A 16,052-nucleotide genomic window follows, 5' to 3' on the forward strand; every position below is an offset into this window, starting at 1 on the left:
ATAAAATAACTAAATGCCTAAGTTTACAATGTAACGTATTATTATAATGTTCTTTATTCTACGATTAATAATCATTCATATATTTTAACTGATTAACTAAATGTTATATGAATATTAATTATGGTATATTTAAATAATTACTCTTATTAAATGAATAATGAACCATAATGCCACAGCGAGCTAATAACTAATAATGTAATAATCAAATGCTTATATTAAATGATCTATATGTTTTTTTCGCAATTGGTTTTTCGTTATTCATAGTTAATTATTAATTAATTACTTGATTTTAACTTAATTTGTTTAAATCCATATAACTTCTAAACTACTGATAATTTATTAAAATCTTCTACACCAAACGTATTAAAAAATAATGTATATTTGTTTAACGAATAGTGACTTTTCAATTTTTGCAATATCTCGTAAAGTAATAATGTTAAAACGACAATTGTTCCACAGGTACCATCAGACTGGCGAAAAATGGTGCTCAACGACAGTTGTTGGTCATTTCTAAATTAATGAGTTTTTCATAAATTTGATGGTACCGTTGAGTTCCTCTTATTACCCACAATATCGATATATAATTATAAAAAATTATTTCCCAACGGATAAAATTTTCATTGCTTAATTAACAAATAAAAATTTTGACAATTTAAAAATTTCAAATTCCTATGGTCCCTTAATATCGTCCATAGATTATTATTTTATGTTTCTTATTTATCTAACTTTATTCCTTCAATTATTATAAACAATAATCTATGGTTTTTTCATAACAAATGCACTCAAATATTCTATGCATTTTTGTTATACTCGCAGATGACTATATAATCGTATAATTAAATATATCATAAGTGTGATTGTTATTATAAAATTTATTTGCTTATAACAAAATTTTATTATATTCAAAAAATTTAATTTGCTCCTATATTTAATTGATCTCCTTAATGTAACAGTGTACATAAAATATATTGTTATAAGGACGCCCTAAATTATTTATATGTATATATATATTTATATGTATAGTATGTCTAATAGCTAACGTTATGAAATATCCAAAAATTACTACAATTACAGTATTAAAACGTATTATAATGGCTTTTTAGTGGATTTTCATTTTTATGCATGTTTTTATGGTTTTTTCATTCTTTCATATATATATATATATATATATATATGTATCTCTTCCCGTTCATAAAAGGCTACTACGTAACTTAGGTAATAACTATGATTCTAAATTTAGTATATTGTATTGGTTTTACTCGTTTATGTGTTTTTTGGATTTTTCCTTTTTCCTTCTTAACTATTGATTAGCAACATTAATAATGGTTAATAAAATAAAATAGTAATATGTTCGATATAATAGTTGGTACCTATCGAAGGTCGGTAATTGGTTAAGTAGTGAATATGCGTTTGCCGGTAACCTGTCTTATATGGTTATACATTGTCGGTAACAACTTATGATGTACTTTGGTTGACGATAAGTGTCAATGGTAAGTTATAATATTAACAATATGTTGGTAGTTTATACCGTAATTCTAGCGATTAATTCATAAATGTGTTGAATAAGCAAAAATAAAATTTTTAAGGTTATTGGACATCGCAGGATGTCACAACATCACTCGTTCGAATCTTCGTTTGCCTTTACTTTTTTTCTTCCTAAAGTAGGTAATGAAATGGGTTTTTAATAAAAACGTCAAATTTAAAGTTTTATTATTAGCATATTTTTACATTGTAATTGAAAAAATAATATATCTTTCGTTTAGATGAAACATTCTATTTTATAAACAGTAGTACAAATTGTTTTCTTTTTCATAACACAGCATTGTTATAATTGCAGTGTAAAAGTATGCGAATAATATAAGAATTACATGTGACATTACGTATTTATTAAAAATCCATTTCATTACATAGTTTACAAAAAAAGTTGATAACAACATTTTACTTGGACGACTCCCGGTAAAAAATTTTTTATATATCATCCTATAAACTGTACGTAATTATATAGAAACATAAAATTATGTATCAAATATGTCCATATATGTCCATACATACTTCCTTTCACTTGTATAATTTCTGATCACATATATGTGAAGTAGGTATGGACATATATGGACATATTTGATACATAATTTTGTTTCTATATAATTACATACAGTTTTATAGGATGATATATAAAACAATTTTTACTGGGTATTGAATATTTATTTGTATAAAATTTGGATTTATGTGATGTGTGCATGTATATTTATGTTATATAAAAATAACATATCTTTTAAAATAATATATCCTTGACATAAAATATTTATAAATATAAAATATTAAATATTTATAAAATTTTACAAATGACATGGGCCCCTCCAGCGCCCATTTCCCTGAGAACGCAACCAACATATTATTTAGTCTCTCCGATTACTTGTACGGCTGCTCGCTTGTGTGCTACGTTGCCGCATTTGTTAGCATCGGAAAATTGGCATCTCTGTTGCAGAGCTCGTACGATTCACGAGCTGCGATTGACGTGCGATCGCAACGCCATCTATTAGCATATCGAGGAACTAATTTAGTACTCCATTTTACTCTTGGCCACAATTTACAGAAAAATATATTCACGAAATAGTAGCCATCAAAACTCTCTTTATTTACACTTCTGAATTCACTTCTACAAGCATTATCGTATTCCTTCACTGTGTCCCCACTTCGCTAGACTGCGATTTTGTGCATACAAAGTCCATAACTTTTGTATTAGGCCAATTAATTTACGAGGTGCGTCAACAAGCCGATAAGAAAGAAAGCCGATAATTGCAAGTTTTTAACTTTTTTCCATTTCGAGTATAAAGTCTTGTAGCGCGAACTGTCTTATTATGTATACTTTCTTTGTGGAAAAGGATTTTTTATTCTGCACAATCAATAAAGAGCATTTTGTGTGCTACGGTTCCTCAAAATTTCACCGATTCCGCCGGTAATACAGACGACTACAGGATCTCCTTAACTCCTCCTACATGTGTATAAAGTTTCATCAAAATCAGAATTTTCCACTTCGCGATGTTCCCTTGTCAGTCGTATTCGGATTCGTCCGTTTGTTAAACCTGTCCGTCAATGTTTTAACTGTTTTAGGTTCGGACATATTAAGCAATCTTGCAAAAGTCAACCGAAGTGTATTGTTTGTGGTAAGGATTCTCATGGTGAGTGTTCGGCAGATCAATCGTATCGTAATTGTGGTGGGCATAAACCCACCTGGAAAGGATGTTTAGAAATGATTCGCAATAAACATATTAAAGTTATAATGGCTCATAAAACTTGCACGTTTTATGATGCGGAAAGACTTATTCAGGACGGGGAGTTACCCCGTTACGCAGTCATGACGGTACTGAGAATTCTGCTGAGTGGCCACCACTTCTTTCATGTGCCAATAGTGTGAAGAGGTCTTCATATACAAGTGTTGAGCAGGTAAAAACGATCCATGTGACAGCCAGAGCGGCAGTTCTGTTGATCAAAGGTCGAAGAAAGGTATTTTGAAGAGACCATCATTATCTACATCTACATCTAGATCGTTGGCACCATCTAGACCGCGACAATCGTATTATAGTCAATTCGACTCACGACAGGAAGATATTTCTAAAGACAAACAAGGCATCGCACTGCGGAATGCCGGCGCCAGAGATTTGGAGAGTCCTCTTGAGGATCTATCCACTCCCACCAGCCTAACGGATTCGGACGTAAGTAGCCAATACCTGAGCAGCGACTCTTCTCGCAAGCATAAGAAGGTTTGGAGGACAAATGACCTTGTAGATAGAGTTAAACGGACCCGTTGGGTAAGTTCAGAAGTTAATAGAGAGTTTTGGAAACAATCGAGAGGAATTTCTTTTGCTACCTTTACTAAATAGTTGTTATCTAGCAATATTCTAAAGCCAGATAGCCACATTGACAACAGTTTTCAACTGGTTCAGAAATTAAATGGTACATTGATGGACAATAATCACATTTTTATATCACTTGACGTTATTTCATTGTTTACCAATATTCCCTTGGATCTGGCTGTGGATAGTATTATAAGGAGATGGAATGATTTGGAAGATAATTGTAGTATCCCGAAGGAGGAATTTATTACAACATTAAATTTAGTCTTGAATTCAACTTTTTTTACTTTCAACAATAATATATATAAACAAAAATTTGGCACACCCATGGGCTCTCCTCTGTCACCTACTATAGCGGACCTTGTAATGCAAGACCTTGAGGGATGGGCGTTGGACATGCTTGAGATTACTCCTTTGTTTTACTACAGATATGTGGATGACATAGTAATGGCCATTCCATTAGATTGGTTGGATAAGATACTCACTATTTTTAATTCTTATCATCCTAGAATGCAATTCACTTTAGAGTTGGGGGGTGATAGAATTAACTTTTTGGACGTAACTTTGATTAAAAATGACAATTATATAGAATTTGTCTGGTATCATAAGCCTACATTTTCAGGACGGTATCTCAATTACATGTTGCAGCACCCGGTTTCTCAAAAGAAAGGTACTATTATTAATATGGTAGACAGAGCCTTCTTATTGTCACATCTGAAATTTCACGAAAAAAATATTAATTTTATAATAAGCACTTTATTGAATAATGACTATCTTCTTGATTTAATTTTTAACACTATTAACCATAGATTAAGATCTCTTTTGAACAATAGGACTATAAGGCAAAATAATACGGTGGCTGTTGATGATAGTATTGTTAAAAAGTCATGGTTCTCGATCCCATTTGTACAGAATATTTCAAACAAATTTATTAATATCACACGTGACTTAAATGTCAAATTGGCACACTTTAGTTTGAATAATTTACAAAGATTTGTGAAGCCTCTTAAGGACACCCTCCCGGTAAGTTTTCACAAAACTGTTGTATATAGGATTGCTTGTAAGGATTGTGATGCAACTTATGTGGGACAGACTTCTAGACTATTAAAAACTAGAATTTCTGAGCATAGAAATCACATCCGTAGGAACATTACATCACATTCTGTTATTACGGAACATAGACTCACTTTTGATCATAAGTTTGACTGGCAGAGTGTCACTATTCTCAACAATGAACAGTTTTTGTCTAAACGTTTGATTTCTGAAATGCTTCACATTAAATTACAAAATAATAGTATTAATTTGCAAACGGATACGGAGTTTTTGCATCATGGCTATTGTTCGGTTTTATCTAAATTATAATTTTAAATCTAAGTAGGTTTGTATTTAATTGCGTGACATTTTCACCTTATTATGTTTTCGAGACAAGTTGTTTGTCTTTGCGTTCTCGTCTCGAAGAGCGGATTTATTACAAGATGTGACTTTGTCCTGATAGTTACATATTTTTGACTTGCGGTATTTGTTAATTTTCATCTTCGACTTTGTATATGGCTAATTAAGTTGTTATTTCTTTGGTGTATTATTGGTGTATTGTGATTTGGCGTTCGTTTATATTGTGGTGACTGTAATTTAAGTAATGCTACCGGTTATTATTTGATGTATTGCGTTCTATAGTTTTGTTGATCGTTTACAGATTTGGATCACTTTATAATCACATTGAATTTGAAATTGTCACCACTGACTTTATGGAATTATTGTGTTACTGAAGATGGCCAGATATTGTGGCCAAAACGTATAATACAATATTGCTATCAAGAGACACGGTAGTGTCTCACGCCAAGTATATGCGCAGCGAGGCCGACCGTGTACTGTTACGCGAAGCGACGCTTTCGCAGATACTCAGATTATTAGATCTCAATAACCGCTGAACGGATCAAGTTCAGAGTAGGCTCAATGGACAGCTTGGGGTCGAATTATGTAATAAAGTGTTTTTATTTTTCTTCTACGTGCCCTACGAGCGGAGATATGGCGATGCAAAGTGTGAAATTGGCAAATTTCACTTAAGAAACGTCATCATCGTTATTATTATCGTTATCATCGTCGTTTGTACAGTTCGTTCTTTTGAACTAGATGGCAGCAGCTAATATCGGTTTTCTCGCGTGCGCCAGAGATGTGAGATAGCATGTACGACGCGGGCTGCGGTCCAGTTGATGATTTAGATGCTTCAAAGAAAAGGGATAGAAAATGTTTTGAAACACTTGAAGCTGCAACACCACGTCGACGACGACGATGATGTCGTTGCACCACGTCGACAACGAAGACGACGACGACGAAGACGTAGACGACGAAGACGAAGACGTTGCACCACGTCGATGACGATAGAGAGTGAGAGTGTGAGAGAGCGGGAGGGCAAGAGAGCGAGTGAATGAGAGAGCGAGAGGGCGAGAAAGCGAGTGCTATGCGCGTGCTATTTTATTTTTCAATATTAATAATGTTTTCGAATAATAATATTCATCTATTATTTATTATATAATAAATACCACAAATCCTATTCTAACAAAGGCGTAAAGGTGTTATATTTATTTCATCGTGTTTCATCAATATACAAATTTGACAGAATTGACAGCTGCCGTTTTCACGTTCCTAAGAAATAATAAATAAAATTGTCAATATAACCGCACTACAGCCACTATGACATTCTGACATTCGCAACACGACCTTCAAGTCACATGAAGTTCGAGCCAAGCGAAAGAACCAATCAGCATCGCGGAAAGGAGGCCTCAACTATTAGATAAAAAAGAACTTCACGAAGTTAACACGCCTCTTTTAGAATAGGAAACATGTAAGTTAATACTTTTAAAAACCTTGACTGACAGAACTAGGGCTTTTATCTCCTCATATATTATAAAAAAGAATAACACACTTTACACTACAAAATGTGTGAAATCACAATAAAATTACCTTTTTAAAAAAAGGTACAAAAAAAGCGCCAAGTATACGCGCCTGAAGTTCTTTCAAAAAAGGACTCTACAAAACTAATGATATGAACAAATTGCGCCAACTACAATGGGTATTTATGCAAACCAGAAAACCTATTACTTTATTATTACCCTTTGGCCGATATTCGTTGTTGATTCTGATTTAAGACCATCTTAAGTACAATTATAAGATATTTGAAACCAATCACACAGTCGTATTAGCATCTTAAGACATTACTTCAGATCGTCTGGAAATAAGAATGGACTATGAATACTAGCCTTTGATATTAAAAAATAAAGGACATAATAATATTAAGCAGATATTTTTATACGAATAAATATTTTAATACATAGAAATATATTTTTATTAATACAAATAAGTGTTCTTTTCAAAATACTTGGCGCTGCTAAACCGAATCATTATGTTAATTGCCTCATTCTCTTTCTTTCTCTCTTGTGAATGCGTGCATGTGTATGTATGTGTGTGACATTAGAATTAAGCATAGAATAAGTTTAACTACATTTGTAGACATATGTATTTCAGCGAGTTATGTAATTTAGAGTTTAAGGAAATTATTGTAATCTTTAGATTATTTCAATACTAAGACAATTTTTGATTCGGTTTAGCAGCGCCAAGTATTTTGAAAAGAACACTTATTTGTATTAATAAATATATTTCTATGTATTAAAATATTTATTCGTATAAAAATATCTGCTTAATATTATTATGTCCTTTATTTTTTAATATCAAAGGCTAGTATTCATAGTCCATTCTTATTTCCAGACGATCTGAAGTAATGTCTTAAGATGCTAATACGACTATGTGATTGGTTTCAAATATCTTATAATTGTACTTAAGATAGTCTTAAATCAGAATCAACAATGAATATCGGCCAAAGAGTAATAATAAAGTAATAGATTTTCTGGTTTGCATAAATACCCATTGTAGTTGGCGCAATTTGTTCATATCATTAGTTTTGTAGAGTCCTTTTTTGAAAGAACTTCAGGCGCGTATACATGGCGCTTTTTTTGTACCTTTTTTTGAAAAGGTATGGATAATTACGTCGTTTTGACTTTCTGCACGACATCAGCGGCCGCTCCTATTGCCAATTTCTTTAAACATTTATATTAGTAAGAGCGTTATTTGCTTAATTTACTAAGTAGCTCATTACTTTGATAGTTATACTGATGCATATTATTTTGTGGAACGCCTGTGGTCTTCGGGATAAAAAGGTGGAACTTGGAGCCCATTTACAACATGTCGATGTTGTGGTTATAATAGAATCTAAAGTATGGGACGTTGCTACCATATTTTTCAAAAGTTTTACATGCGTGGGTTTGAATAGCAATGGTACGAGTGTAGGCATAGTACTTCTAATTAGGAATCATATACAGTATTCTGTAATGAAAGCGTGGAGAATGCGATCCCCTAATATAGAAACTTTTGGAGTTACGTTTCGCAACCTTACTCGCAATTTTAATTTGGTGACGGTTTATAGGAAACCGTATGGATAGGAGCACAGATCGACAAGATCTGATGAGAAGATGTGTTACGTTTTGATGGTAACGGCTATCCGTCGGCTATTTTAGGCGACTATAATGCCTATAATACTGCTTAGAACTGCCACGACACGGATCGTACGGGCGAGAATTTGCATGACGTTATGTATGACAATGGATATCTGTGTATCAATTATGACATCTTATTCCGGCTGAATAATGTGCATCAGGCGCCGTCGAATATTAATTTTCGATGTTTACGCAAGCTCCAATCGCTGACTATATTGGTTATAAACAATTGACGAATACGTGGGGCTCGGACCACTTCTCCATTTTATTTGAGCTTCAAGCTACTGGCTCGATATATAACAAGGTTACCAACCGTTTGAGTACCAAGAATACGAACTGGTCTCGCTATCAAGCAGATACTCACTCTAAGATAGAAAGTAGTGGGGTAACCGATACAGCTCTACCGTTGATGGATCGTTACGACACATTTAAGCAAATCTTAATCCAAACTGTTAATACGGCGTCTGGCCGCAGAGAAGACTTTGTGGCGAGATCTCAGCACGGCAAAAAGGCTCAACGGCAGGTTCGATGGTGGGATGCAGAATGTACGCAAGCTGTGAAGAATCGCGCGAAGAAATTGGACCCTTACAAACGCGTCTTAACGATTCACGCGTACACGGAATACAAACGGAGCTTTGCGTTAGCTAAACGATTATTTTTAACTAAAAAAAGAGACAATTTCCGTACGTTCTGCAACAGTATTAACCGATACTCTAGTTTATCAAACATTTGGAACACAATGCGCTTATTTCGCAAAAGTAAGACTCCTGTTAACTGGAACGTTTGGCAGACGGCAGACAGAGACCAGGTCATAGGGGATATTACGATTTCCGGGGCCCCTCGATTTGACCGTTGATTCTTCATTTATCGGCCATTACAAAGCGAATTTGAAGAGTGACAAAAGTCGATTTTCCCCTTAGTTTCCGAGTAAAAACGTTATTTAAATAGTAAAGATCGCAAAAGTTTTTACTGTATATCTCCGAAAATATTGATTTGAGAAAAGTTTTAGGAAAAAATAAACCTACTGAAAAACCCTACAAAAAAGGTTATATGCATTTTTTTCATAAACCTATTATTTTGGCTGTTATGTAAAAAAATAATAATTTTTAATACATTTAATACAATTTACTACAATGTAAGATGTGCTCGTGCGTGGGTGTGTGCGCAAGGAAACATCCACACACACACCGCTCCGGGAAAAAGAGAGACCCCTCCCCCCGTCGGGGTCCGTGCCGTGTACCAGGTGATCAAAATCTGTACGGTGAAATCTGATACACTAGTTCCGGCGGGGGGAGGCACCCCGCCCCTCCCCTCGCCCTCCCGCGAAGCGGGCTGAAAAACGAACGTATGTGTCCGGGGCTCCAGTTTCGGAAAATATAACTTAACCAAAACCTATTTCTGACTTAAAGCTAAAATTCTATAAAATATACTCTTTCGTAAACGTATATGGTATCGTACAATTATGCTCATTAAACTTTTATGTTAATAACTTTTTAATAAATAATGTCTTTAATAAATAATGACCGCCACCTAAAACCTTCTAAGTGTCACTCAGGACATTGACTTTGACAACATATGTCAGGGTCAAGGTTTTGATTTGCATAGACAGCTGGAAATTCGTGCAAAATCATTAAACCTTGTTTTGTTAATTTCTTCGCTAGGAGGCGTTTCCGCAAGAACTCCTTCCATCCACACCTTCCTCATCTCTAACTCTATATATCCTAAAAATTTCATGACAATCGGAGGGGGGGCTATTCGGAAGTCTAATCTAGATTTTAAATAAAAAACAGGGTTGGGTTGGGGTAGGTTAGATTTTTCGGAAGTGGAGCCCCCCCGCAGGGGGAGCGGAACACACTGCATCCACGCATGTACTTTGCGAGAAGAAGCAATGTTTACTCTACATCTAATTTTGACTCTTATTAGAGTGAACTGTTAAATTAAGAGGACGGGGTCAAAGTAAACATTTTGCATAATTTCATATCTTGAAAACCAGAGCAGTTAGCCCCTTCATAGTTATACAATTTTTTATTCAGCGTTAAATATACTATTAGAAACCATCGTCAGATTGAAAGAAATGGTATAAGTTTATCCATCGATGGCAGATTTTCTAATCTTCATAAGTCATCTTTAACACTGAATATCTCATAAACGAAAACAACCCTATAACACCTATATACTTTTTATTCAGCGGTAAAAGTAATATAATCAAAAACCGTCGTCAAATTGAAGAGCCCCGGAAATCGTAATCTTGGCAGGTCATACGCCAGGAAATAGACAAGTTGGCACCTCCTAGTGTTTCTTTACTGAGTCGACCGCTCACTGGATCTGATGAGTATCCTATGCTGAACCAACCGTTTCAAATGGCAGAATTGGACAGAGCATTGCATATAATTAAGCGATCGGTCCCGGGCCTCGACGGCATTGATTACCGAATATTGAAAAAGCTCAGTGATGTTGGCCGCCGTGCTTTACTGGATTTTTTCAACCGGATCTGGGAGTGTGGATCTCTTCTGGACGAATTGGAAATGGTACCAGGTGTGTTTTATTGAAAAAGTGGGAAAGGAAAAAGTTCGACCTATTGCACTATCGTCATGCGTTGGGAAGTTAATGGAGCGACTAGTGAATGAACGATTGCTTTGGTGGGCTGAATACTGTGGAATCATCCATGACTCGCAATGCGGCTTTCGCAGAGGACGTTCTTGCTTGGATAACCTTACTCGATTAACGGCAGACATTAAGGGTAGCCTCTTAAAGGGAGAATATGTCTTGGCGGCATTCCTGAACATATCATCGGCATATGACAGTGTGGACCTTACCATATTATTGGATACATTGGAGAGATTACGGTGCCCCACGGGCATTCTCCGCTTTCTACGAGCCTGACTCCAGGAATGGTGGACGGAATTTTTGACACAGAATAGAGATAAGGTCCTACTTGTGGTGCGTCACGGGCATCCACAGGGGACAATATTGAGTCCGCTCCTGTATGCCATCTATACGTGTGCGTTAGCAAACGATTTGGATCCTGCAGTTATTATTCGAAAATTTGCGGACGATATCGTGGTATATCTCCGGAGACTTCATCGAGAGATAAACAGAGGAAGATTAGAAGCGGCTGTCACCCTTCTGGCTGCTCAGTTGGCGGCTATTGGAACCTCGCAAAACTCCACTGGTTGGATTTAATAAAGCGGGCTATATTGATCGCGATATGTTCATTTGGATCAACGGACACAGAGTGGAGAATTTTAATGGAGCTAAGTTTCTAGGTATATGGTTGGATAATCAGTTAAAATTCACAACACAAACTCAGTTAGTAAGAGGAAAAATGGACAGAGCCAACTCCATTTTACGTTATCATAACCCTTAACCTGTAAACGGGGGTCGTTTGTGTCCGGCCGAAATCGACTATCTTCGGTACCTTAAAAGCGGGGGAAGGGAGCCGCCTTGGATTATGTCGTGTAAAATTGTATCCAAACAATGTACACACTCCCCAAGTTTAGTACGCTCAGTCCACATACAGCCAGTACAGCAAGCAGTTCAAATTGCGTCTGGACGTAAACGACCCCCGTTTACAGTTTATGTATACCAAGTGTGTAGGTGAGTGAATTTTTCATCAACTCTTTTTACATTTTTTATAAAGATTTTGAATATATATATTATTAGAAAATAAGTTTCAAGACAAAATTTTTAGTGTAAGTACACTTTTTTAGCAGTAAAACATGGAGCAACGCTCAATTGAGAATGTCCAGAAAGCGTTGTGCTTTATGCTCTAAAAATTAAGATAAAAAAAATCAGTATTGTTGCGCAAAATGTCATAAGCCTGTATGTGAAGATCACCGACTGATATGCTGCAGCAACTGCTACATGTAATTTTGTAAAAAAATAGTCATGGGAGAGCGAAGCTAAGTTGAATAATTTTCTTTTCAAATAATTTTTTTAATGCTCATAGTGAAATTAAATATTTCTTATTATACACTACTCACAAAAATTAGAGGAACACCAAACTTTTCTTAAAAAATAGGCAAACTTCAAGCAGCTGTAACTTTGTTAAAAATGAACGAAATTTAAATTTAAAAAAAGGATTTTAAAGCTTGAAACTTCTACTTTCGAACGATTGACATGAGTTTAAATTTCTGTGACGTTTGGCAATTTTTGCATAGAAAAAACTGCGAACTGGACAAAATAAGAAATTTTCTTTTCACTTTGAAGATCTGTCATGTATAAAAAAAATCTGCGAAAATTCTCGACTTTTTATTGTAAAAGATTGAAGTTTTCCCTACAAAACGCTTTTTTAAAATTTTTCTACCAGTTTTTGTTACTGAGTTATCGCCGATTAAATAACAATTGGCATTGTTTACTTTGATTGCTCATAACTCCGGTAAAAATCATTGCACAACAATTTAAAAAACGGATTCTTAAAGCTGAGACTTTGCTCTATTGAACGGTATACTTGCCTACATTTATTCGAAAACATGTAACCATGCTGAAAATGGATGAATATAACGTAAAAATGAATGATTTTTCACTTTATCATTTGACTTTAAAAACAATTGTACAGAATGACAAAAAAATTTGTTCTTCACATTTTTTTTATACTTTTCAATACCATGAATTTGACAAAAATTTGCCGAATAGCTATAAGATTTTTTTCATGGTGGCCACTGTGGTTTATTGGGCAAAACTAAGAAATTGCTTAATTTCAGTAAGATAAAATGGAAAATAATGTTAATTAATGTTAAAAAATTGATTTCTAGCACACTATATTAATCTTTATTAAGTCAGCAATAACAAAGTACACACTTTTCTACCAAAAGTTGAAAAAATTTGTGAACCGCCGGCGTTAGTTTTATCCAAAGCGTACCACGCGGAGGTCGCACGGTCGGATTTACGCTTCGTTTTGTGTGGGTGTGTGTGTGCGTGCGTGTGTGTGCGTATGTATTATGTGGAGTGTATCAGTGATTAATGCAAGATGGAGTGATTAACGCTAAAAAGAATTTAATAACGAGTATTTCCGCCTCTATTCAAAATGACTGCTCGCAATCGATTTCGCATATTGATGGAACGACGTATTGCTCTTTGAGGGTGTTACGTCCAGAGCTCCGTGAGCTCGAGGAAGGGCGCAACCAGACGCCTCTCGAGGTACGTAGGCACACAGCCGCAGTATCTCGTGTCTCGAGCCGACCGATACCCTTCGAATTTTTGGATCAACGACCTAAGTCGATCTACCCTAATAGTTCGAAACGGTCAACTCGATGGTCCTTTTTTGGTAAGGGAAATGAATCCCTATTACACAAGGATAGGACCCGTACGATCTGTCAAGGACGAGGGTGAAACGAGGGTAATTAACTGAATGAAATTTTTGTTAGCTTTTACTAATTAAAAGAAAAACAATATATTTTGTCGAAATAGCATCAGAAGTACATACAGGGTGTAACAAAATTCGATGGCCAACATTAAATGGGTAACAGGTGATGCAATTCTAAGCACAAAATGTCTAGTGATTATGTGTCCGAAAATGCGTCGTTATGGAGATACAACGTCACAAAGTTTGACCCATTTAACCATGTCTAGTAATGTGCTAAGGAAATGCTGTGTACAGAGTATGCGATTTTTATTACTTCTTATAGCAATTTACAATAAATGCTCAAAATGCTTTCCCCCGGAGCGAATACACGCAGTGGCTTGGCGTTGGGACGATGCCCGAACGCGCTCGAAGACACCCGGATCGTTTCGGACGGCATCTGCTGCTTCCTGCACTCGCTGCCATAAACCGTTTCGAGTTTCCACCGATGTTGCGTACACAAGTTCTTTCATGTGACCCCAGAGGTAGAAGTCTACAGGATTCAGGTCTGGTGAACGGGCAGGCTACGGAATGGGTGTATCAGGTCCTCTACCAACCCAATGATATGGAAATCGGCGATCAAGCCATTGGCGTATGTCGACGCTGAAGTGCGGTGGTGCACCGTCGTGCATGAACCACGTACGTCTACGCACTGCCAAGGGAACATCATCGAGAGCATCCATCAACAGCTGGTCCAGCTGGTTCTGCAGAAAGTTCAGGTACCCTGCTCCTGTCAGCCGTGGAGGAAGCTCATAGGGCCCGAGAAGAAAGTACCCCATTATCTCAGCCCAGACGTTGATGGAGAACTGCCGTTGATTATGTGCCTCTCGCAGTGCATGCGGCTGTTCTTCTGCCCACTCGTGGAGGTTGTGGAGATTGACGATTCCATCTCGCGTGAAACACGCTTCGTCTGTCCACAGAATACTTGCCAGGAACGCTGAATCCATAGCGCATTTTCGCAACAGCCATCTGCAAAACACTAGTCTGTGTTCTGCATCTCCAGGTTGGAGCCCTTGGACCTTCTGCAGATGGTAGAGGTACAGCTGCTGTTCGTGCCAAACCCTCCACACAGCCTTGTGATCTTCCTGTACCTATTAGTACATGAATTACAGTACAGTAATTGGTGAAGTAAGAACTGCAGTACACTGAACTTAGTACAGTGCATGAACTGTACTAACTCAACTGTACTGTACTGTACGACCTGTTATGCACACAACACTCACCTGTAATCCGACCCTCCTGGTACTCGTACTGGGCTCTGCAGCGACTAAATCCAGCACCCGTTCCTCCATCTCCTCGGTTCGTGTGGTGCGCGGACGACCAGCATCACTTCTCAATGGACGAAAACATCCGCTCTCCCGAAGATGCCGATCAGCGTTTAGAAATGTCCGTCGATCGGTCAGCCGACGATTAGGAAACTTTTCATAGTATCTTCGCACTGCGGCCCGACCGTTTCCCCTGCATTCTCCCAACACAAGATGTATGTCGGCCATCTCAGCGTTGGTGTACGCCATTATTACGTCAGAACCGGACTGTGCGATGTGTGCAGAGCAGTGATGCCAGATCGCGTGCATTTGCAGCACGCGGCAGTAGCGGTGGGGATGGTTTCGCGGCGGTCGCCACTGTACGCAAACTTTGTGACGTTGTATCTCCATAACGACGCATTTCCGGACACATAATCACTAGACATTTTGTGTTTAGAATTGCATCACCTGTTACCCATTTAATGTTGGCCGTCGAATTTTGTTACACCCTGTATGTTTTACAATTACAAATGATCATAATCTAAAAACAAATGAGTTGCGGGTTTGAACATAATTATAATTTTGAAAAATGAATTTCGGATTTGAACATACCTACGACTCTTACGATTACCAATAAAGAATTACAATTTCACAAAATTTATGAAATCACAAATGAAATGATAGAAAAGAAACATACTCAAACAATCGTTATCATTTTTAAATTAATTATAATTTTGAATATTATTAAGAATTAAACATAATTCGATATTAATGTAATTAATTTAATAATTCTATATTATAACATAATAATTACGTGAAAAAGGAAACGGTGAGTTTCGACTTAACTAATTATACGCATATTTGCACGTAAATAATAATAATACTATTGACTATATGCTGTACATTTCACAATTAACTTCTGATAAAAATTCTTGAATATAAGACGCGGGGATCAGGACAGGGTGGACGCGGTTGTGTGTGATAAAGGGGATAAAGGTATCAGGGCCAGCGTAACTGAGCGCTTCCCTGAGAGCCGGTATATTGGTTAATCCAGGGCCGCAAATAA

The sequence above is a fragment of the Ooceraea biroi genome, chromosome 4 (genome assembly GCF_003672135.1).
Source record: "Ooceraea biroi isolate clonal line C1 chromosome 4, Obir_v5.4, whole genome shotgun sequence".
NCBI lineage: Eukaryota > Metazoa > Arthropoda > Insecta > Hymenoptera > Formicidae > Ooceraea > Ooceraea biroi.